The 23,157-nt window shown below is 43.3% G+C and overlaps 1 protein-coding gene across 2 annotated transcripts in view; it reads right to left on the minus strand.

Moving 5' to 3' along the window:
- FRS2 (fibroblast growth factor receptor substrate 2) overlaps positions 1-20,090 on the minus strand; it is a 51,525-nt gene extending 31,435 nt beyond the window's left edge. The window contains exons 1-2 of one of the 2 annotated variants that reach the window (XM_084492162.1): positions 19,952-20,023; positions 13,869-13,985 (exon numbers count right to left, since the gene is read on the minus strand). The gene's annotated coding sequence lies outside the window, so the exon portion shown is untranslated. Of the gene's footprint in view, positions 1-13,868; positions 13,986-19,951 lie in introns of both variants that reach the window. The other variant, XM_084492161.1, reaches the window with a different exon arrangement.
- Positions 20,091-23,157: the final 3,067 nt, after the last annotated feature.

Below are 23,157 nucleotides of genomic sequence, written 5' to 3' on the forward strand. Positions count from 1 at the left end.
GGCAGGAGGCTGCGTGGTACAAGCGAGAGGCGCCTCGATGTGCTCTCCTGCCTGCCCCCAGCCACAGGTGAGCGCGAACTCCCACCCGTCTCCACGATGAGCTGCTTCGTGGAGCGAGGCCAGCTGGAGACGTATTTTTGGAAGGTTGTGCTGCAGCCAGCTTAGCTTCCTGAGCTGCCTCCCTGCTGGCCTTGTGACAGGGCTGGCAAAACAGAGAGGAGGCAGGAATGTGCAGGGAGAGCAGGACTATGGCTGGCTGCTCTCGGGGCTCAGCTGGAGCGTCAGGCCAAGTCCCAGCTTCGTTAGCACAGTCTGACCACAGATAAAGTGCCTGACGTCCCTCCTCCAGCTACAGCATGCCTCATCTCTGACTAAATGTAAGTGAAAGACATTTACTGCTACTGAGAAATGAAATACAAGAAAAAAAATAGTAAGAAAACCACTCACACACCTACATTTCCATTGTCATAGGCTGTGCTTCTTAGAAATGTTCCCCACCACTCCCATACATCACTGTATATTTCACTGATAGCTGGCCTGGGTTAAAAATGATCATTTTCCTTGCTGGGCTATTCTTTATCTACAGCAGCTTCCCAAGCAGGTTGGCCACATGAGCACAGGCACAAGGCAGGGGGTGGCACTGCTTACCCCAACAGCACCCCAGGGATGTGAGACACTCCTGGAACTACACCCACAGATACACCTTTGTAGTTACCTTGCTCTGTGTTGCAATTAAATAAAAAATCACACCCGGCTGTCAGCGTAAAGTCAGGGGAACACAGCTGAACTCGGATCGAGGCAGTCTTTTAAGGTGGAACATGAATAAAGTCAGGGCTCTGACCCATCCGTGGGACCCGGTTTAATTTTAAAGCAGCCACAACAAGCAGAACAGGTACCCTCCCAACAGGACAATTTTCTGTAAGGTGACAGGTAACTTTATTTACTGAATTGAAACAGCCAGTTTGCTGCTTCAGGGGATCAGAAGCCCATCCAAAGCATGATATAAAAACCAATTATTCACAGATTTTTACATCTACAGCACCATGATTGTGTGGGTGAAACCTTGGGTCTCTAACAAAGTAACAGAGTTGTTTAAAAAAAAAAAAAAAAAAAAAAAAAACAGGATGTAAAATATTTTGGCATAAAAACATTTAAATAAAAAGCCCATAAAGCCTGCTGGCACTTACTTTGACAAGAATGGAAATGAAAAGAACTCACTCAATTCTAGGAACTAGATTTGTATTTTAACTTTAATTTCTAAGACCCATCATCATAAACTAGACTTCCACTACAGGTGAATGGAAGCAAAAACTGATTCAAACAGGTATTTCATTGACTTCTAGAGTCCCTTGCAGAATTGCTAACTCCCTTCCAGAGGTACTCTCTAGGTGAAAACTCCAAGCAGTAAAACATCCATACAAAGATTTCCCTTGTTGTATTTCTCTGCTCCAGCCTTCCAGCATTTCTGCAGTGAAATGCACATCTTAACGAGTATTTCTTTTAACTAAGGGAAATCATTTCTTACTCTTGTTGATACTCAAACTCCTGTAAAGTACTTTAAGACTCTTCTCACTCCTTACAACACATTGCAAGTGCTCAGGAAAGCCCTGGGAACAATATGCAAACAAACCAGCAAAACCCCAAACCAGTTTTTTTGGTGCATTTTGTTGGCTTTCCATAGGCAAGGTACGGGGGCAGAGTTTCCAAAGGGCTATTCAGAGCAGGGAAATACGTTTGCTTATCTTTTTGAAATGAAAACGATTTCTCTTAAGACAAGTTCACAGGGTAACAATTCTGGAGGCAAATTCACATCTGTCACATGCCCAGAAGATGACTACAAGTCCTCAAAGATCAGCTTTCAAAGGTAGTGGGCTAAAACAATATTAAAAAAAATAATAATTTATCTACATAGAAAAGAACTAGTTGGGTAAAAATGCAAAACTCAGGTAGAGAGGCTGACCACTGCCACCTGAGACCCCTGCACGTTGTTATATTTTGTGGAGAAACACGGTAATGGCTGCTGAGGGGCTCTCCTGTCTTCAGAAGAGATGTGGGACACTGCCAGCTCCCCGAGCTGTCCCATCCTAAGCAGGTGAGTTCATTATGGATGGATTAAGATGGGATTTCTGGATTTAGGAGTTAGAGCTTAGTAAATATTTGCACCCAGAAATCACTGATCAAATGGAAAAAAAAAAAGAAAAAGATTATTTACACTTCAAGAGGAGATAAGTTGATAGAACCTTTGAGAGTAAGAAATCTGTTTTTAAAAGCCATTAAGTATGAAAAACGCCAAATAATTAAGCATACAATAAATAGATGGTAATTAATGTCTGTAATAAACTGACAAGAAAACTAGTGGAGCTTTGATCTCTTGCGCAGCTCCAAAACCAAGGTCAGATACCTTTCTGAGTACATTATTTAGGTAGAAAGTTAACTGGTTTCAATTCAAGAGAAAATGGGTGAGATGTAATGGTTTGTCTGAACAAAAAGGGATCAGACCAGGCTCCTCCCGCCCTCAAGCAACGTACAGCTAACAACAAATGCTGGCATTACCAAGCAAAAACAGAACAAAAGAGCAAACCTTTCTTCAATATTCAAAGGTATTTAGAAGCAATTTTAGAGTAAAAAATACAGTCAGACTTGGTGATGATAAAATAGAATATATCCCTCCTGAGGTGTACATTTTATTGTATCACCCTGTTGCATGTAAGACTGATGTGAGTTACAGAGCATCCATCCTCCCACTGCCGATCCCTCTGCTGGGTGACCACACCACCACCGCCCATGGTGACAGGCACAGCAGCAACCATGGCCAGGGCCTCTGGGCTCCAGGAGGCCTGGAAAACTCTGCAGAGTTCACCGACCATCCTTCCCGCACTGATTTGGCCCTTTCTCTCCCTTACAGCCTCCGTTAACTTCACATTAATTTCAGTTATGAAATCTTACCTGTAGTTCTGTACTTGTATGGAGGTTTTACCTGATACCTTGCTCCATGTAACAGTTCTAAGCCTCAGCTGTAAGGACATCAAACACATAGCCTGATGTGTACGGGCTGAGAAAAAGCCAAGCATACAACCTGCCAACCTCCCAGCAAACTAGACAAAGAGAAAACTTGACCCAGACAAAGCCTCCCGGGGAGCTGCAGCTGTGCCTTGTGTACCGTCAGCACGCAGCACCACCAAACCCGCTCCTTTTCTTAAGCCTCCAGTGTAAACGGTCCGCAATACTAAAAGGGTCAAGGGAATAAAAAGTAATGGCCAAAGACCTTGAAATAAAGGCATTGTCAGGGCTTTGCTTGTAAACCAAGGCAAACAGGGCATCTCGTCAAAAACTCTCCCACGATTCCCTACAAACCGAAGTCTCTACAGGGGAAAGTCCACGTGGCAAGGAGAGGAGGCAGGTCAGAATATATGGTGCAGCTCCTAGCAAAAGCACAAGCTGCCCCAGCAGCCCAACGAGCTTGTAGTTTTGGATATCAGCATGTTTTGGAGATGCACCAGGAAGCATGCTGAGCTGGTGCACAGAGCTCTGGTGGTCAGCTGGGCTGAAGCATCCATTAGTTACCTAGCCACAAAACACCAGAATTATCCAATTTGCTGGTCTCTGACGCAAAAAGATCAGTCTCTGCTGAAGTCACCCAGCAAACAGGCAGAAACTGACCACTCGCATCCAGCAGGATGGTAACGTGGGCACCACCAGCTCCTCAGCACTCCTGCTTCCCCCTTCCAGTGCGCTGCCTGCAGAGAAAACCCAGGTTCCCAGCACAGCTGGCTTCAAGCAAGGTGGATTTTACACGTGGATCTTGTAAAACACAAATATAGCATTGGATCCATTAATACCATCTCTTTGCTGTGGTGGAGGGGGCTGAAAATAGGGTTGAAGTATGATTTGTATCAGATCTGTGAGAACTACCACAAAGATTATCATTTCACAGGAAGGGGGTGGGGGGGAAGGAAAAAACCACCACCCAAAACAGTCAAACAAATTAACAATAGCACAAGTATCTATATTATACTCTGTGAACGCTTTCCCATGTAAATTTACCTATCTATATATGTAGAATAATATCTAAATAATTGCAAACCATTAAAGGGTGCAATTACTGCTTATATCTATTTTCCAATCTTAAGCTGCATCTTCAATGATCAGAAACTGATGCGTTCAAATTCCAAGTGTTTATCTTTAATTGTTCTGGCTTCTCTAATTGATTCAGGAAAAAAGAGCAACGTGAATGGCAGAACAGATGTTGTAACATGTGATTAACATCACAAGCTTGTCCAGTGACCCTGTGCAAACCATGGGGTTTCTGTTGTCTGCAAGCAACAGGGACAGGCAGGACATTTCTGGGGAGAACAGAGGAACAAAATTCCTGAGAAATTCTGCATCCAAGACCACTCCTCAGTAAACCTACAAGTCAGCATTAAGAATTTCAGTTTTGCTTAATAATCAATCCATCATTCTGAACTTAACAGTGAGAAGAAATCCCACAGGTAATTTTGAGTCTTACATTGTTCTGAACATCAAGGCAACAGCACCAATCCGGGCAGACAGAAGAGGAGCAGGCTGAAAATCACCAAAAGCACACCTGTTTTACCAGTAGCAACAAGTATCTGTACTGAAAAGGAGCAAAAAGGTTAGAGGTGTTTCTTCTTCTACAAGCAAGTACTCATGTTGATAAGGGTCACGTTTCATATCAAAGATTTTAATGTTACAGACTTTTTTCAAAACAGTTGGAATTTGAAAGCTCTTTTACCCATATACTCAAAATTAACACAAACCTTTTAAAAGTTTAGCATTTTTCTTTAATATCCTATTTTACAATTTAAAAAGCCACATTACCTTAACCACATCCCAGTAGCCACATCTGCATACACGTGGTATAGGAGTGACTGGAGGGTGAGAAGGATGTCAAAAACTCCAGTTTACAGAAGAAATTCTGCTGTACTCTATTCATACCTCATTTCTATTAGTAGTAGTACCCATGCACCTTAACCAGATCATTTGCTATTAGCTACATAAAGGGAACAACTAAGACCACTGCACACCTTTAAAAAAAAGCCGGAACAGCGTGAATATTGCTAAACAAAACAATTGCCTAGCACTCACTAAAGGCCACACTAAATTTGCATATTAAATATTGGGCTACTGCATCAACTTTTACACTGCCAACCCCTGCTTGCTTCCCCAGAAAAAAAAAAAAAAAAGAAAAAAAAGAAAAAATAGTAATTTCTTACTACTCTAGCGAAATCGGTGTCCAAATGACTATGTACTAATATTTACATATCTATCCCACTTAACTCACTGCTCATATTTATGTTGACACTGAAGCCCTGCCCAAAAATGCCAAAATAAATCATTATTTTTAAAAACTGCAATTCTCTCTACTTGCCCATTTTAAAGCGGTTGTGAAAACACAGCTTCATTATAATGTAAAGGGATCTGCTAAAATACCAGGATTTCACTTTTACAGAAACCTGTAGAACACCTAAGGGAGAAGATAACAGGCTGTAGCCTCTGAAACTGCTTCCTTTCAGCTTATATATTTATATATTATATATATTTAAGTACATATAAAGCTACAGTTATCTATGCAAAGTGCAATTTCAAGCAACTACTGAATTCTGTTTAAATGTTGGGGAAAATAAGGTATATTTGAATTTCAGGATCAAGAATAGTAATCGGTATGACTCTCAAATCTAGACTTATCCAAGCAGCATGCTGGCATTCTGCAACTTCTGGCAGTGCAATTTTGAACTTCCATTCCCATAGCAGTAGAAGCATGAGAAAATCTGCAGAAATGCAGCTTCAAAAGTTCCTAAATATCTATGAACAGGAACGGCAACCATTTAGCCAGCACAGATTCTCTTTAAAAAAAATAAAACAAAACGAAATCCTGTTACTCCTACAAAACGAGGCCATAAAACTTCACTTGAGTGTACAAATTAAGAATAAACTTCTGGTATTTAAGCCATCTCGTTTGGCTGACAGAAGTCACTCCCAACATTTTGCAAAAAACAAGGCACCTAGTGATGTCAAGCATCCTTCCAAACTCCAGCCCAAGCATTATCCAACTCATCAGCAAGTTACATTTCACATAAATACACACCATGAAACCTTTCAAAGTTTGGGATTTGCTAAACCTTTACCAACAGCTGCAGATGGCAAGATTTCTGTCCCCCTTCCCAACTGATCTGCAGCACAAAGATGAATTTAGAGTAAGAACATAAGCTTTAAGCCTTCGCATTAATTATCCCATTTCACCCTGGTAATCAAGTCTATCTGTTTTCTCATGGCAGCAGAAGATAAATTGCCTCCTTTCACCTTAAAATTAATATTCAGTAAACTAGAGGGACAGTTGTATGTTTTAAGAGCTTATTATACTACTTAGTATTTCAAGTTAAAAGGATATCTTTGAAATGATAACTAAGTATTGTTTGAAAATATTTTGGCACTGACACAGGATCTGCAAAGAATAGCCCAAGTTTTAACTTAATTATCCTTTTACAAGAATTGTGGTTTGAGAAAATACAACAACTTCATAAACATAATAATCGCGAAGCGTAATAGCCTTTGGCAATACTGCTCCAAAGCAAGTTTGGGTATTCCAAGATAAACCATGACTCCTATTCTTTCTCTCTGTACTTTTGCAGTTAATATAGAAAATTCAAAAGCAAATGAGAACGTGTGTGTCAGGCTGCACAAGCAAACAAAACGCTTCTGTCAAAGCAACACATTACATCCAGCAATAACTGAATTAGTCAACAGCAACACGTTACAGAAACTGCAAGCCAACAACAGACTCTGCAAAAGCTGCATTATTTCCTAAAAGAGAACTAGAAAGGAACTAAAGAGATGTTAGAGCCACAGAAGCAGTGTGAAATAATCATTATGTTAAATACAATGCCCTTGAATCCAGGTATTCTATCCATTTACTGCAATTCCTTCGTTTACACTAGAAGACTCTCCCCAAAACAGATCACAGTAGGTACTTATCCCCACATACTACTGCAGAAATATTGGAAGTAATTTAGAGCTAAGAAACATCATCATTAGCTACTGCTAACACAGTAAAACACTACAATTCAAACTTTATACGTAATAGATGGTATTACGCAGGTTAACCTAAGTCAAGCAGCCCCCAAACACAGAATATTCCAAAATTCAGGTTTCTTCCTACTGATTCCTAGTCCCTTATCAGGTCGCATTCAATCCCCTGGGCTCTTCCACTACCTTATCTTGCCCAGCTCCTAGAAGTTTTGTTCAACCCCACCAACCTTTACACTGCTCACGTCTGTTGAACACCCCAGGTTTCCGCAGGTCTGGTTCTGCATCTGAATCAGATGAATTTTCTGTGATCTGATCACTCATAATTGGCTTATTCTGAAGTTAGTGCATGCTTTTATACTGGTGTATGACTTCACAGAAATTATTTAATCCTTAGTGTTTCAAAGATTGTGAACCTGACATCCCCAGGCCCCTTCAAATAACCAACTCATTTACCTTGACTAGCTGAAAGTGCCGATCAATTTCTGTACGTTACCCCACAAACTACAGCAAGAGAAAATCATCTTTTTTATTTAGAAATAAATACTGCTTAACAAGTACCCAGAAAATAACTAGAGAAGCAAGAACATTATGCAGAGTGTGTATACTGATGTTTCTTTGCATGGAAAGAGGACTTGTAATTTAGGTCACTGAAGTTACCATATATATATGTATGTATGCAATGTATGTATGCATAACATCACAAGTGAGAAGGCAGCAAAACGTAGTGCAGAAGGGAAAACAAACAGTTGGAAAACTTTTAAATAATATAGCACGGAACCACAGCCAGAGCACATTCATCCCCCGCTTCTGCTGTGCCAGCAGCTGGAAGCCTGTGGTATGCTGCAAGCAGGGCTCATGTCAAACTCTGAAACCTGCCCAGTGCTGCACGCTGATGCAAATCTGCCACTACAGCAGAAACAGCGACTAATTCCTCATCGACAGGAGGGTCACCAAGATTTTAGCTTATTTACAAGACTGGAAGGAAGAAGCAGAACCTGAGAATTTCAGTTCACAAGAAATGAGGAGGGAAAGATTAATTCTAGCGTGCAGCTGCTCTAAAGCAACCAAGTCCCTTCTGTAGCATGGAGCAAAGTTACATTTTGTGTTTTAAAGCCTCTGTTAATTCAAACAGTTTGCCTCACTGTAGGTAGTAAAAAAACTTAAGTTTATAAATAGCTGCTAAATGTTACTCTCAACCCAAACCTTGCAAATGGAGGAAGCTTGTCCTTCAGTACTTCTCACAGCACACCAGATTATGTTTTCTGATGTACCTCTTTCTGTGACCAAAAGTTTCCCTTATTTCAAATTGGACTCCCAGATATAAGGGCAGAAGCTGACTGATCACCTTTGTTATCACCCAAAATATATATGAATTCCTGTAGGCCATAACCAGTTTCTAGACACGTCTTTCAGGACAGATGGATCATTTGGAACTGTGCAGAAGGAAAACTCATTATGTTATCTGCAATCAGGAAGATGTAGGTGAAATACAAAATGTTCACTTCAGAAGCTTAGCATTTTAAGGAACAGGAGGTGGAAGTAAACTAGCAACCTTTACAAATTGTATTTTAATTTAATTTAATTTACAATCTGCCTTTGTACCCTCTGCTCCATCACACTAACTCTGATTTTCCTTTTAAATGATTCCTCCTCTTCTCTGAAGTTTCCTCCCCTGACTTCATCGAGTTCCCTGGTTTCTTCTTCCCCCCAGGCTAAGCTCCAGAGCATCCCTGCCCGTGCCTCACCACCATACTGCAGCAGCAGCAAGAGGAACGATGCTTCCAAAGGGCAGTTCCGGGCTTCTCACAGGGTACCCGTCTGCCCTCCCAAAGAAACCCACCCTTCCCTTTCAAATCGCCTGTTCCAATACCTCTTCACACCCATCACCACCAAAGTACATTCAACTTCTTTGTCCATAATGTTATCTGCTTTTCCTGCCTCCAGGGTTCTGTTCAGTAGTGTGACGGGCCACTGTCCACTTGACTAACAGTCTGTAACGATGGAAAGAACTGCAAGAAAGCACATTAATAATTTAACAACTCAAAATACCCAGTAAGCTCGACTAGCACATTATTTCAGTATGAATTTGCACCAATCCACTGTGCTAATTCTTGATGTTTAGGCTCTCAGAGGTAGGCTGTAATTCATATGGCACTCGCTCTGCCCTACAGACAAGCCCCGGGTGTGCTTTAGGTACGGCACTGGATCTCTGACCAGAAGCAACTCAGCTATACGCCTGTCCCCACACGAGCTGTTACTGAGCAGCCCTTGGCACATCCCAGAACCTCTTCTCTAACAATTAAGTACTTCGCCAGGATCTTGATCAAATGCAATGAAGTCACCCTGAAGAGTATCTCTGGGACATCTGGACTTTCCTACTGGCCACCAGATAGCCCAGGGAACGAGCAGCAATCACAGGATCCTCAGCACTCATTTAAGAGTTTCTCCGAAAATCACCAGAGATGACACTTTTGACAAGTTTAATTCCCTGTGCAATGTCACGTCACTACTACAGATTTATGCCATTAATAGTGACATATCACCTTGGATGAAACACATCTTTTGGACCAACAGTAGCTTAGTTGGTAAAAGACCCCAAAAAGCACTAAGATATATGCATAAATAACACAGAGAATCTGCACAAAATGTCCAGAGCACATAAATTCCCTAACCTCAGGAGGTGCCAGCCCTACCTTACTCAGGGGACAAACAGCGAACCACTGACGCTCAAACCAGCTGCTAATTGCTGCAGTTCACAGCAAGATTTTTGCCTTTTAAAGCAAGGGAATAAAGATCTGTAAGGCATACTGTAAAATGATTTACAAACAGCTTGATCATCTGTGTACATGATGGCTGTGCAAAGCAAACAGAAGAAAAAAAGCGCACCGGCTGCTTCGAGCTATGCTGTCACTACTTCGGAGTTAAAATAAAAGAGAAGTGCTGACATCCAGTTTAACTATTAACACTTCACCCAACTGTGGAGCAGCTGGACAAAATCCTGCCATTCAAACTTAAAAACATACTTAGAGGGGAGTGTGAATGATCTACTTACCCGCTTTCTATCTGCACCAGCACAAAAGTTTAAATCTCTGTAAAAAAAAATTGAATTTCTATAAAAATAACTTTAAAAGTAGAACTCGTAAGTCCCAAATTGCACACCCTAAAGATTCATCTGCTTATGGAGCTTGCTTCTCCTCATCTCAGCTTGAAAAGAAAATGTGCTGGGATTTTAGCACAGAGCAAAGCCATCTTGGCTTCCAAGATTTTGACCAAATCTCTATTCCACATTTTTAGTCTCACCAGTAGCATAAAGTGATATATTCACAAATGCAGATTTGAAACCCAAAGAAAATTTAAATACAGTCTGTTTTGAGGGTTAGCCTGTGAGGAACTTGGCAAGAGTTTAGCTTTTACATACCAAATTCAACATCAAACATTTGGGTGACAGTTTTAGTTATGTTCCATTTACAAACACAGGCTCATGCTGAAGAAGACACCCCCTTATTCTTTCTCATCTTATTTTTAAACGCTTCTTTGTATAATATCCCTGAAGTGACAAATAATTCATGAAATCACCCACCTCAAAAGAGCCCATTCATAACGATAGGTAACCAATGATCTGACCTCACGAAAATTCTGATTGGAATTAGAATTTATCCATACAAAGCATGGATATATTTATTATTATTATTATAAAGCATGTATATAATTATATATATAAAGTAAATTTTCAAATCACTAACAGCTGACTCACAATGTTTACTATTTGAGGTAATATACAAAAATACTTCTACCGTTCATCATGAACCATTTGAGTTTATTATTCCATCTTCTCAAGCAATCTTTTTTATTTTGCTTTCTGTTCTGAAGTGAAGAACAGAAACATGTTTCTGAAGCTACGCTTCCCGGGTACGGCGCACTTGAGAGATAACGTTTCACATGCAACAAATCTAAAACCTAACTACTTAAAAACCTCATTAGTACGGTATTTCACTTACTCCTCCTTAGCTGACAGGGAAGTTTCATATAATTCATTACACAAAAGTTTACATTCTTTTCAGCTCCTGGGCTGTGTCCAATTTTTGACAATCTGAAAGCAGCATTTCTGCACACTAATGATGGAGGAGAACCTAGAGCTGAATACACCCGAACGACAGAAGAGAGCTGAAGATTTTCTTTCCATGAAAGAATGAACAGTGGCTGTCTCTTCCCCATCCCCCCTAATAATTTGAGCTAATTATCAACAACAAAAGCCATGTTAACTTGCATAACTCCACTAGAAGAGAAAAACCAACACATCTAGGTCACAAACTTTTATGTAGGGCGTTGGAAAGCAACACGAAAAAACGCACTCTGCCTCTTTCAGCCATCTGACACCAGGATTAGAAAATAGGTCTTACTTCAAAAATGCTTATTTGCTTGAAATATTTTGAGAACTCTATGCTTCCTCCTCCTCTGACATCTTTCTACTCCAGACTACGAAGAAGTCACCTGTAATCTGGCTTGCCTTTGTTCCCAAGGGAGGGTCTATGAGCAGTGAGTTTCAGAATGACTGGCATATGCTGAAGTTGCACCTTACTTTTCCTACATCCCTTGTTAAGTTTTGTCACCTGGAGTTCAGCGAGAAGTCAAAACATCCAGCAAAATCTTACATGAACCAGAATCTAAATAAATAAAGAGTAACTCAAATATGTGCTCCAATTTGCACATCACTAGGTGAGAGTACTGGAAGCTCTCAGAGGTGACATGTGAACATGCAACTTGATTTATCAACTGCTTGTCAATTAGCTTTTTACATGCTTGTATTTGTGAGCCCTAAAACTTGCAAATATTTAAACTGGGACACAAACAACAAAAACCTGCCTTAGGCTGAGCCCCAGGGCAAGATGAGATATTTATGTCCTTGGAGGGGGAGGCACAATAGGGGACAGGCTGCAGCATAACTGCTATCCAGTTATTTTAACATCACCAATGAAGAGCTTGCAGAAAATGCTAAATGGATACGGTATTGGCACAAATCAAACTCTCAGAAAGGTTTGGTTCCTTTTTAAGTTCCACGCAATTAACAGTATTAAGCTACTTTTTACTTTGATATAAAATTATTTTAAAACCACACCATTTAAAGTTGGTGAATTACATCCATTTAACAAACAGAACCACGGATTACAGGTGACTTCACAAATACAAACCCTTCAAGAGAAGCAAATTTAACTTTAGCAGACACGTGAAGCTGTGCTGTACGGGACCAATTTAGAGGGACTCTGCAGAACGAGGAACTCAAAGCAGGAAGAAATAAATATTTAGTAAGCAAACATACTGACATTTATGGACAAAAGTCACAGTAAAAGAAAACACATTTCTGAAGGTCAGATGATCCACATTCACTGTAGGCGCAGAAAATCCTAGACAAATAACTTAAACTTTAGATTCTGAAGGGCAGCTTGTTGCCCGTTACTAGCAGAAATATTTCAAGATCCTAAGTGGCTGTAAGTATCTGAAAATAAGTCATCATATATACTTAAACCTGAAGAGTCTTACAGAAACTAGCAGCTTATCTGAGTTTCTGGCATATGCTGTGCCTCTAAGAGAAAACAAACATTGCTCCAGAACCGAAGACCTAGAAGACAACCTGAAAATGCTTTCCCCACCTCTGTTTTCAAAACAGGTTCTGGAACTTGGTGAAGGGAGAGTGTAAGCACTGGGTAAGAAAGGTTTACCTATCTAGCTGTCTACCTGAAAAAGGACAAGGAGAAAAAGAAGAAAAATCATAATAAGAATCTGATTGAAGCCAATGTAGTATATTACCTTTTACCCTTCCCAACAATTTTTAAGAACGAGGCATTCTCTAGAGTTGCAGGACTGCCTGACTAGCATGTATTACTAAAGACGTCTCCACAGGCCTAAAAATGTTATTATAATCACACTAAGTAAATAGCATAAATTTCAAGTTTAGAGAGCAATTTATCAGACAGCGTTGTATATTAACTTGTTCACTACTTTTTGAGATCTAAAATGTCTTAGCCAAATGCCTTTTAGTAACCCAGATAAATGTAATGGCATCCTTCCCAGCCAAACTGCAACTAGAGCATGCTCCCTCAGAAACCGAGCGCTGGAGGCTCCAACATACACAGCAAATGAAGAGACCATCAGGAAGGGGGTAGTATTGGTAATAGGAAGATGGTTGGACTAGGTGATCTTGTAGGTCCTTTCCAACCCTGTGTTCCTATGGTTCTAAAATTAACACTAAAATTAGAACTATTGGAGTCCTTTCACACTCACTGCTGTACAAACTGATGAGCCATACGTGCCCTGCGCTCTCAATCTCAAGGCACTGAAGTCTACTTAGTAGGGTTCAGGAGAACGAAACACAAAGCAGCTGCTGTGACTCAGAAGATTAATTCCACTATCCTCAAACATTCCTAAAACAGGTACAGCAAGCTAAATATTACAACTATTGTAATCATTACAATTGAAAACAAAAAGCTTAAACATTCAATAAATGAATCACAAGTCACTGATGAATCACAAGTCACAACCTTGTGACCCAGCATTTCATGAAACATACTTAGGAGTCAATTGGTTCCCTTAGTCAAAAGATAAATAAATAAATTATTACCTCTGTTAATATTAGCTTTAGTTCTGCAATAAGACGTAGCATTTAATACCATTTTTATTGCTAGTTTAATCCAATTTGTCTGTCATTTACAGACTACTCGTCAGATTTGTCTCACCCAATAAACTTAGTAAAGACGTTTTGCTGTACTTGTTAAGTGCAATCACGCAGAGTAATAAAAGTTCACAACACCTGACGTTGTACTCACACAACAAAGCTTAAAGCGCGTCGCCGGTGCTCCTCTCTTATTCCGGAATAAAGAAGTACAGTCATCAGACAAGTGAACCAGATTGGGAAGACAGAGCAAAATAACTTTCACAGGTCTCTATTAAAAAACAACAACAAAAAAAAGATAGCATGCATCCCTCCCGGCTTCGTTAGATAAAAACGCAGTTCATCTATGTAAGCAGAGCCACAATACCTAACGACATGAAGAAAAGCTGGAGGTGCAAAGATTTTCTCATGTAGTAGGATCACCATGTATCATATGGTCATACTCAGAAGTTTCCTAAATCAGAAAGAAGAATCTGACCCGAAACACAAGTAAAGTGGTAGAGAGAAAAAAAAAAGGACAGACTGGAGCACCACGAGTAGCAGGGCGAAAGTGGAGCACGTTGTGGAAGTTCAAGCTGCAGGTTTTTTGGACTGAAAGACAACGAACGTGAACTCGATGCGGGAAGCCAGCAGCCAAGCAGACTACTGAAAAATCTTCCCAGCCGTATTTTAAGCAGATCGCAGAGATAGGAATATCAGGAGAGGAGGGAGGAGGTGCTTGAAGTACTCCAGACGACAGACACAGGCCTAAACTTTATTTGTAAAGACTGAAAAAGAAAATGTGATCTTGGAAATGTTGTTTGGACAAGGAAGAAGAAGGATATGAATAAAACATGACTGTGGATGCAAGGCAAAGAGAAAAAAAGAGGGCTACTCCCAAATTACTGCCCCGGGCGACAGAGGATTATAGTGCTGTCAGCAGCATTGCAAATGGAGAGCAAACGAGTTAAATCTGAGAGAGATGGTAATGAGCTCCAAGACATTCAAAATGTTTATGATAATAAGAGACACTGCAAGGAAACGTGGGGCTGAATGAAGGCACGCAGAGCGCCCAAACTCTGAAAAGAAATGCGGTAACCTAAATAAAGGAGGTAGCAAACACGGTACCCCTCGGGATCACTGGGAACAGGCCGCGCGCAGCGAGCAGTCCCACAGGTGCCCGCGTTTCCCCACAGTGCAAATGGGCTTATTCCCACCAAAGTAAGGCAACGCTTAGCTGTAGGCTTTATAAAAAACACAGCAGCACTTTGAAAATGTAAATAAACGTCCTGGCTGCACACTGTAGCACCTGACAGATGTATGATAACTATTCCAGTTACAATTATTGTGGTCGCTTGGAAGGAAAAGCATGTTTGAGTCAGTATAAAACCTGCAGTCTAATTACATGCCTCAATCAATGCTCAAATTACTGAAAAATACAGTCAGAGACAAAGAAAAACCTAAAAGGAGTACTCTACCCTCTCCTTCTAATGGTTGGCTAAAGAGGCTAAACCTCTTCAATGGTATCAAGGAAAAAAAAAAAATACTCCACTTGAGTTTCAGCATTATCTTTCTTTAATTATTAAACAAAACAACAACGACAACTACGCTCCATAGGAGTAATTCAAAGATAGCCACGTATATTTTCAACATAAATACAAGAAACAGTCTCCAAGATGTCGGGAGAATCTTACCATACTTCCCTGAAGTAGTAGCCCTCCCTGGGTTTGCCTGGTATCTTAATTTGCCTTTGGTTTCAAAACTCGAGGCTTGCCAAGAGCTATTCCTTTCAAAACCTCAGGAATTCCATTACTAGTTTTCAGCTAAATTAAAGGAAAATAGCAGCATTCAACGCACGGCAAAAGTATGCACAAAGTGTTTGTTGATACTCATAAATAGACTGAAAAATGTAGCCGTCTGCAGGAGAGCTGCTGCACAGTCAGCTCCGCTTCGCTCGGCCGTGCAAGCGAGCAAAAAGCTGCTGCTGTCATTTCAGAGGAGCTCGGCACAAGCCACGCTGCTAGCAAAATGGACTACAGCTCGCAGCGGATCGTTCGTTTGTCACTCGAAGCGAACGTCTAGGGCTGAGTTTGCATTTCGGCAGAAAACAGCGGGAGTTTCCCTTTTAAAGCTGCTGCTTCAAGAGCTCGGTTTGGGGAGGAGATGTCACCGTGTGCTCAGGCACAGCACAACCCGTCACCTCTCCGCCCTGTCATGAAATAAAGGCACATTACAGACTACATCCTGCTACAAAAAAGTATCATGCATGAGGACAAAACTATACAAAAGCTTTATAGTTTCACCTAATATTACGCCGCTGAATATCTTTCCCCTGTCCACATACTCAGCACAGTGTTGCACTTACACAGGAGTCCCGGTTTTTCATGCTGGACAGAGGGTCTGGGCTGTTTATCCTTGAGAAGGCAGGGAATTAAAGCGACTTTTCACCACCGGGTCAGCACACACTGACAGGTCGGTGGTTTTCAGCAACCATCAGCACCGTAGGAACGACAGCAGCAGCAACTGAGCCCTGCCAGGGCCAAAATCCCAACAAAGAGAAGCCCGGAGAAGGAAACCTGCTCTTCTGGCTAAAGACACGGTGCCTGGCTTTGACCAAGGTCCCAGCAAGAAGTCCAGGGATTACCCTGGGCCACCTACAAGTCAGCCTCAGGTGAAGCACAGCTTACAAAACAAGACCTGCAGTACTCCAACACGGACGTGAGAGCGTTTCAGGAGAACAAAGGCGTGAAATTAAAGTATTCAAAAAGAAGAGAAGGAAACAGGCAGTAATCATAACGCCACTTCCACTAATTAGAAAAGAATGCATATAGTCGATCCCAAACATGCAATAATCGTGAAATTTTATTGTATAAACATCAGGAAAAAAAAAGTGATTAGTTCTTTTATTAAAGCCCGGGGATAATTATTTTTGTTGTCATCTCAAGCTTGAGGGAAAGACTGAAATCCTGGAGAATCGCACGGCTCCAGAAAGGTTGGCTCTAATGAAGACTGAACTAAACCGGGTGGCACCATTGCTGCTGGCCAAGCAGCAGCAGAAAGGAGGAAGCTGAAGAGTGCGCCGTGTTGGGGAACATGTGAGGTGCACACACATACAGGCACATACACACGTGAGAAGAGACCACCACCTGTTTATGACCAGTTCAAGTCTGAAATGAAAGCTTACCCGTAGCAGAAGGGACAACCAAAGGGGGAAAAAAAAAAAAAAAAGATGCTTAAGAGGGAGAGATGCAAAGCCTGCTATATTAGCATGCTCTTGTGCAACTTCTACACGACTGAAATATCATCTGTGTAAGCTGCATGAAACGATGCATCTCCAGACAGCAGTTTTCAGCCAACAGCCCCTCAATCAGCTTTGCTAAAGAACAACATCACGAAGCAGCAGCCAAAGCAAAAGCCAGTAGATTTGTTTCAGAAAACGTGGCTGACCAGCAGCAGACAGATGAGCTCTTCCAGCAAAAGCTGGTTACTCATCACCAGCCGGCAGAGCGAGGCTGCCACCCCTACAGACCTGCAGCAGCAGGGGTCACGTAAGGGCTCATTCATCCACTTCAGGAGGAATTCCCCGTGGCACCCGGCTGCTGAAGTAATGGCCAGTGTCAGCTCTGCTGTGCTGAGGGCAGGCAGCACCACTACCCAGCAGCTCCTTCGCTGGGAAGGATCGTTCGGTGCCCTAATCAGTGACAGAGCAGAAAAGACAAACGGCTGGCGGGTGCAGTATCTAAGATTTTCATAGATAGTTACAAGAAGCAATGCCTATCCACACCCTGAAACATTAAGTAAAGCCCGAAAGCCTTAAGCCAGGCTTTGAAAACCACGCTGTTATTTAAGCAGAGTCATACGCTACCTCCTAGGACACTGTCTGAAGTTAACAGCGTTCAGCCTCAGGTCAGCATCACACCTTTCAGAGTTTTTTTTTTTTGTTGTTGTTGCTGTTAAACCTACTTACTCGTGCAGAATATCTCGCAGTTTTCTTAGCGCACATTCTGACAACTGTCTGTTCTGAAGTCACTCTTTAAGGACTCAACGTACACGCTGAACACATTCATTGTTCCAAGAATCTGACGGATGAGCAGCGGTTATAAGCAGGAGCGTATTTTTCCCATTAAGCACCGCTAAATGAAACAATAGGTACCAAATGAGAACACCAAAAAATAGAGGCATTAGTATACAAAAGGCCAGATTCTTCCCTCAACATCCCTTCAGAGTGCGTAACGAAATCAGCAATGTGATGCCACAGATTAAGGGGTCTTAGAGGTGAAATACGCCTGTGAGCTGTAACCCAGAGACGCACTCAAACCCTCCAGCAGCTCAGCCCCTCACATCCATCCCCAAGGGATGGACTGCGGGAAGGGAGGACAGAAGGCAGAAAGCCCGACTTTGACCTGCTTGTGACTTGCCAAAGCAGCTCACCATGATTATTTTTCACACCAGATTTCAGACCGAGCGCTGTCACCCCTTTTTTCAGAAGCCAAAGCAGCCGCAGCCTGCTCAGGCAGAAGCGGTAGCGGTGTGGGCCAGCTCTACTCGTCATGGATAGCAAAACGAAGACAGAGCGGGAGTGACACTAACCTAATAACGGCGCCTTCGCCAGGCCTTCTTCTGAGCAGCACTGATTAAATCGGCCCGGGCTTTTCGCTTAATGAGAACATCTATGCCATAAACCCAACACAGCCACATCAAGTATTATCTTGACTGGAATTTAATGTTTACCAGAAATTTAAATAACAGCCCAGGTGATTGAAGTGGTCCTATCTCTGCTCAGGAGTGGATTTCGCCCACTATTCAAAGAGCCGGTTGCTTAATTTAATTTAATTAATTCAGTTGCTTCAACCACAAGAGCCGATGGTCGCAGAAGGCAGTAAGGCTGATCTGGGTTCTGGATTAGACCCCTGATGAACATGGAGACAGCTACTTTCAAGCTGATTTTTGAAGAGTACAGTATCGTAAGCAGTAGTACAGGTAGTTGGTTAGAAATAACGTTGCTAACTTCCAAGCAGTGCAATTTATTATTGCATCATCAGATTGAAAAGGGAGCAATTTCTGTGGCATGTAAATATATTTGTTTACGCTCACCCAGTTTAACGGAGGACAGAAACACGCTCATTTATCAGACAGGACACATCACAGACCAGCCTCAGAGATCAGGAGCCCGGCAGCTGAAGCGCAGAATTACACTGAGAGACCCACAAGTGCCATATATCGTGTTCTTCGACAGTTCATCAAACTCCTTCCCTTACAAAGCGGGATTCTTCCACTGACTGCCTATGACTACAGGCTGCACTACTTCCCTTTCACAGAAGTTTCTTACACGAGGAAGAGGCAGACCGAGTTACCGTGCGAGGATTACACAGAAACGAGACCGGTTTGTTTGACTACAACTAAGCACCAGCGTCCAAGACAAGACACTGAGCTGGAAAGCGAGCAAAGCCTTGGGAAGCCGCGTAGCCTGGTATAAATACACCTGCTGGAGTGTTTTGTCACCAAGGGTATTCAAAGCATCCTTTACCTGCAAGCACATAAACCCAGAGGTTCTCGGTGAAGAAATGACGACCTTAATCGCTTTGCTTCCCTTAACCACTTTGCTTTTGTAACGCGGTTCGTATTTTTGGGCTGAACTGGCAGCTCGTGCTGATACCAACACACGTTTCTTTTCAGCTGCGTGCATTTCAGACAAACAAACAGGCAACGAAGCAACGTCCCGGCGGTTCTGCTGACCCGGGCAGGACAGCGGGATGCCCATGGGGTCTGAACCGGGTGAGATCCCTTTCCACCTGAGAAATACCGGCCCTTCACTCCCCTAAACGTAAATACGCTGCGGGACAAGGGGCGTAGAGTCTATGACAGAGCCCCAGCACGGGGGTCCTCAGGGCACTGTCGGGACCGGGCGTTTCTCCCGTGACAGCGCCCACCCCTGCGCCCCTCGCCCCTCACCCGCAGCCCCCGAGTCGCCTCAGCAGCCCCACAGCCACCACAACCCCTCCCTAACGCCCCCAGCACCCCCTCCGGCACCTTCCCGACGCCACCCCCGACCCCTGCTGCCCGCGCACCACCCCCGGCACCCCCACCTCGCCGCCCCTCAGCACGCTCATCGCGACTATCGCGACAGGCAGCGCGCCTGGGAGCCGGCACCCCCCGCTCCCCACCTCCCCCCGGCAGCCCGGCCCGGCCCCGGCTCGCCCCGCAGGCGGCCCCCGAGGCGGAGCCGTGGCGGGGGGAGGCCCCGGGCCCTGCACCCACCTCCTCCGGCGGCCGCCGCCAGCGCCGAGCCGGGGCCGGGCCGGGCCGGGCCCCGCGTCCCGCGGTAACGGCAGCGCCACCCGGCAGCCGCAGGGCCTCGCGCTGCGCCGGACTCCGCCCGCCACCGCTTCCGGGGCACGGCGCGGACGCCTTCCGGGGGGGGCGGAGGAGTCGGGCGGCGGGGCCTGCGCGGCGGCGCCCAGTGGCGGGAGGGAGGGGACGGGGGAGGACGGGGCGCTGCCCCTGCGGACGGGAGGCTGCAAGGTTAATGTCTAAGCACCAACACACATGGCTGAAATGTTCCCCTGTTCTTGTGCCCAACTGCTCTGACTTCACCGATCAATGCCTGGTTCCTGGTCACCTCACGTCACTGCACTGCCCACCCTCGCAGTGGTCACCCGCCTTCTGTCTCCACTGCTTCAGCCACCTCAGGGCGTTCACAAGCAGCATGGAAAGTGCTGCTCTGTCAGCTGCTCGCCTCTCGTCCCCGCTCTTGCCGGCAGGTGAAGCAGAAGCGGATGAATGGCAGCAGTCCCCAGTGTCCCAGTAACCTTGTGGGTTGTGTGACAGCTGGAGGAGCTGAACTTCACACAGGGGTTTTCCTCAACTGCATGTCCTAGAAAGACAGTGAGACCTGGAAGGGTGGATGTGGGTGAGATCAGAGGAGACGAGATCTTCCTATAGCTGAGTCACGTAACGTGGAGTCTCTAGCAGACATGGTCATCTAACATACTGCATATCCTTGTATATCCCATAAATGTAGCCTATCTAATGGGCTGCAAAACAACGAGCTGGTCTAAAGACAGACACTGCAGCACTGCTTGTGTTCTTTAGGTCCTCTTTTACGCAGAATTGCCTTTATGTCTCTTCAGCCGCAGTTGTTGATCTCAATCTGTGAGTCCACATCCACTTCCATATTTCTACATCACAGTTTTTCCATAGCCTTCTCAGCTGCATCTGGATAAGCAATAAACAAAGTCTCCACAGGCCTCTTATGTTGTCTGTTGTCTGTTTGTTTGTTTGTTTGTTTTTTCCCTATTCTGTCAAGGGAGTACGAAAAGCCCAAGGAGAGGTGAATGGAGTCAGATCCAGCTGGAGGCCAGTCACAAGTGGTGTCCCCCAGGGCTCAGCACTGGGGCCACTTCTCTTCAATGTCTTTATCAGTGATCTGGATGAGGGGAGAGTGTACCCTCAGTACATTTGGGGACAACAACAAGTTGGGTGCAAGTGTTGATCTGCCTGGGGGTAGGAGGGTGCTGCAGAGGGAGCTGGATAGGCTGGACCAGTCCTAAGAAGGTCAACAAAGCTCCTGAAGAGTCTAGAGAACAAATCTTATAAGGAATGGCTGAGGGAGCTGGGGTTGTTTAGCCTGGAGAAAGGGAGGCTCAGGGGAGACCTTATTGCACTCTACAGTTACCTGAAAGAGGCTACAGTGAAGTAGGGATTGAGCTCTTCTCCCAAGCACCAAGAGGTATGACAAGAGGAAATGGCCTCAAGTTGCACCAGGGGAGGTTTAGATAGGATATTAGGAAAAAATTCTTCACTAAAAGGATTGTGAAATATTCAAACAGGCTGCCCAGGGAAGTAGTAGATGAGACCATCCCTGGAGATCTTTAGAAAACGTGTAGATGTAGAGCTTAGTGACGTGGTTGAATGGTGGGCTTGGCAGTGCTAGGTTAAAGGTTGGACTAGATGACTTTAGAGGTCTTTTCCAACCTATGTGATCCTGTGATTCTATGATTCTAGCTCTTACCATGCATTCACCAGCTCATGTGAATGGCTGCACTTAAACTAACATGTCAGTGTTTGTTTCAGGTCTGGATAGCATGGCATCTCTTTGAGGGTCTAGTTCTACAGCTTAATCAGAGGTGAAGCGGTGAAATTGTTCACCTCTTTACTGGCCATCTTCACAATTTACTGAAATGTTATCTTAGCCAGCTCACCCAGATTTACTGGCAGACCAGTTCTGTATTTTATATTGGTACTTTGCTGTATTCTGCAGCTGTTGGGTATCATTCTCCAGTTCAGTTTTTCTAGCTCCTTAAGATCATGCTGTGTCTCACCACTGTTGGGAATTTCTAACTGGCTATGTCATTGCTTCTTTTCTCATTTCACAGATCTTTCTGATCCATGACATATTGGTTGCCGGTCATTCAATCATTTTTGTCATCCCAAACTGAGATATCTATCAAGATTACTATTCTTTTGAAGATTGCACAGCTGCTTGCAGATGTCTGCAAATTATGAATCTACATTGCTTTAAATCTTTTGATGCATCTTCAATTCTGTTTTGGATCTTCCTAAAATTCCTTTGGAATAACTCCTTCAACTTTGGAATCAGAGACCTCCTCTGTCATTTCAATGTAGCTCATATTCTCTCCCTTTAAAAATGAGATGATGCTGCCAATGCCACCTGTAAGGCTTCTCCATAAGCAGCTAGCCCATAGCTAAAACTTGTAAAGTTACTATTTTAGTAGCTAAACATTTCAAATTGTTTGCTTGGACATTTTTTATATGGTCTTATACAGTGGCTACTGGATGTGCTAAATGCCTTTTCTGGGGCAACAAATGTAGTCGTACATTTAATCGTTCGCTGATACATAACTGGTTTACCCAATTAAATGTTGTGTTTAAAGGTGTTAATTTGAAATACTACTTAGAATAACTCCTTTATTAATAATGACACTTTCACGCCAAATTAAAATGTTCAGGTTAACATCTCTTTTTTATTGAAAATTTTGAAGGTTATAGAAGTATTTTGCAACAATTGGTAGTCTTTGAAGAGGAAATGAGCTTGAACTGCATCAAATATACCTTCCACAGCTTGTATTTCCATAAGTCTTCATTTCACTGTCCTAATGTATTTCAGGGTTGGTTCATAGATCTGTCTTGTTCCAGTTCCTGGATTCTTACAAGAAGGGACCAACATTGTGGGGTTTATCATGAGGCTTGTACTCAGCAGATCAGTCGCTCTTGCCTGTGACCCACGTCGATTTAACAGTATTCAATTCTGTAAGCAAGAGAGCAGTCCCGTCACATTGAAAATGTTAACAGCAGATTTACCTGCTTAAGAAAGTTCTCCCTTATTCATATTGTGTGCTTAATGCCTGGGTCTGACAAAGAAGGGGCTGTGGGGGAATGGAATGCCAGATTCTGCACCGTGTTTTCAGTTTCCTTTCATATGTTGGTTAGAGATTCATGGCAAC

This window comes from Aythya ferina (assembly GCF_964211825.1).
Source record: "Aythya ferina genome assembly, chromosome: 1".
NCBI lineage: Eukaryota > Metazoa > Chordata > Aves > Anseriformes > Anatidae > Aythya > Aythya ferina.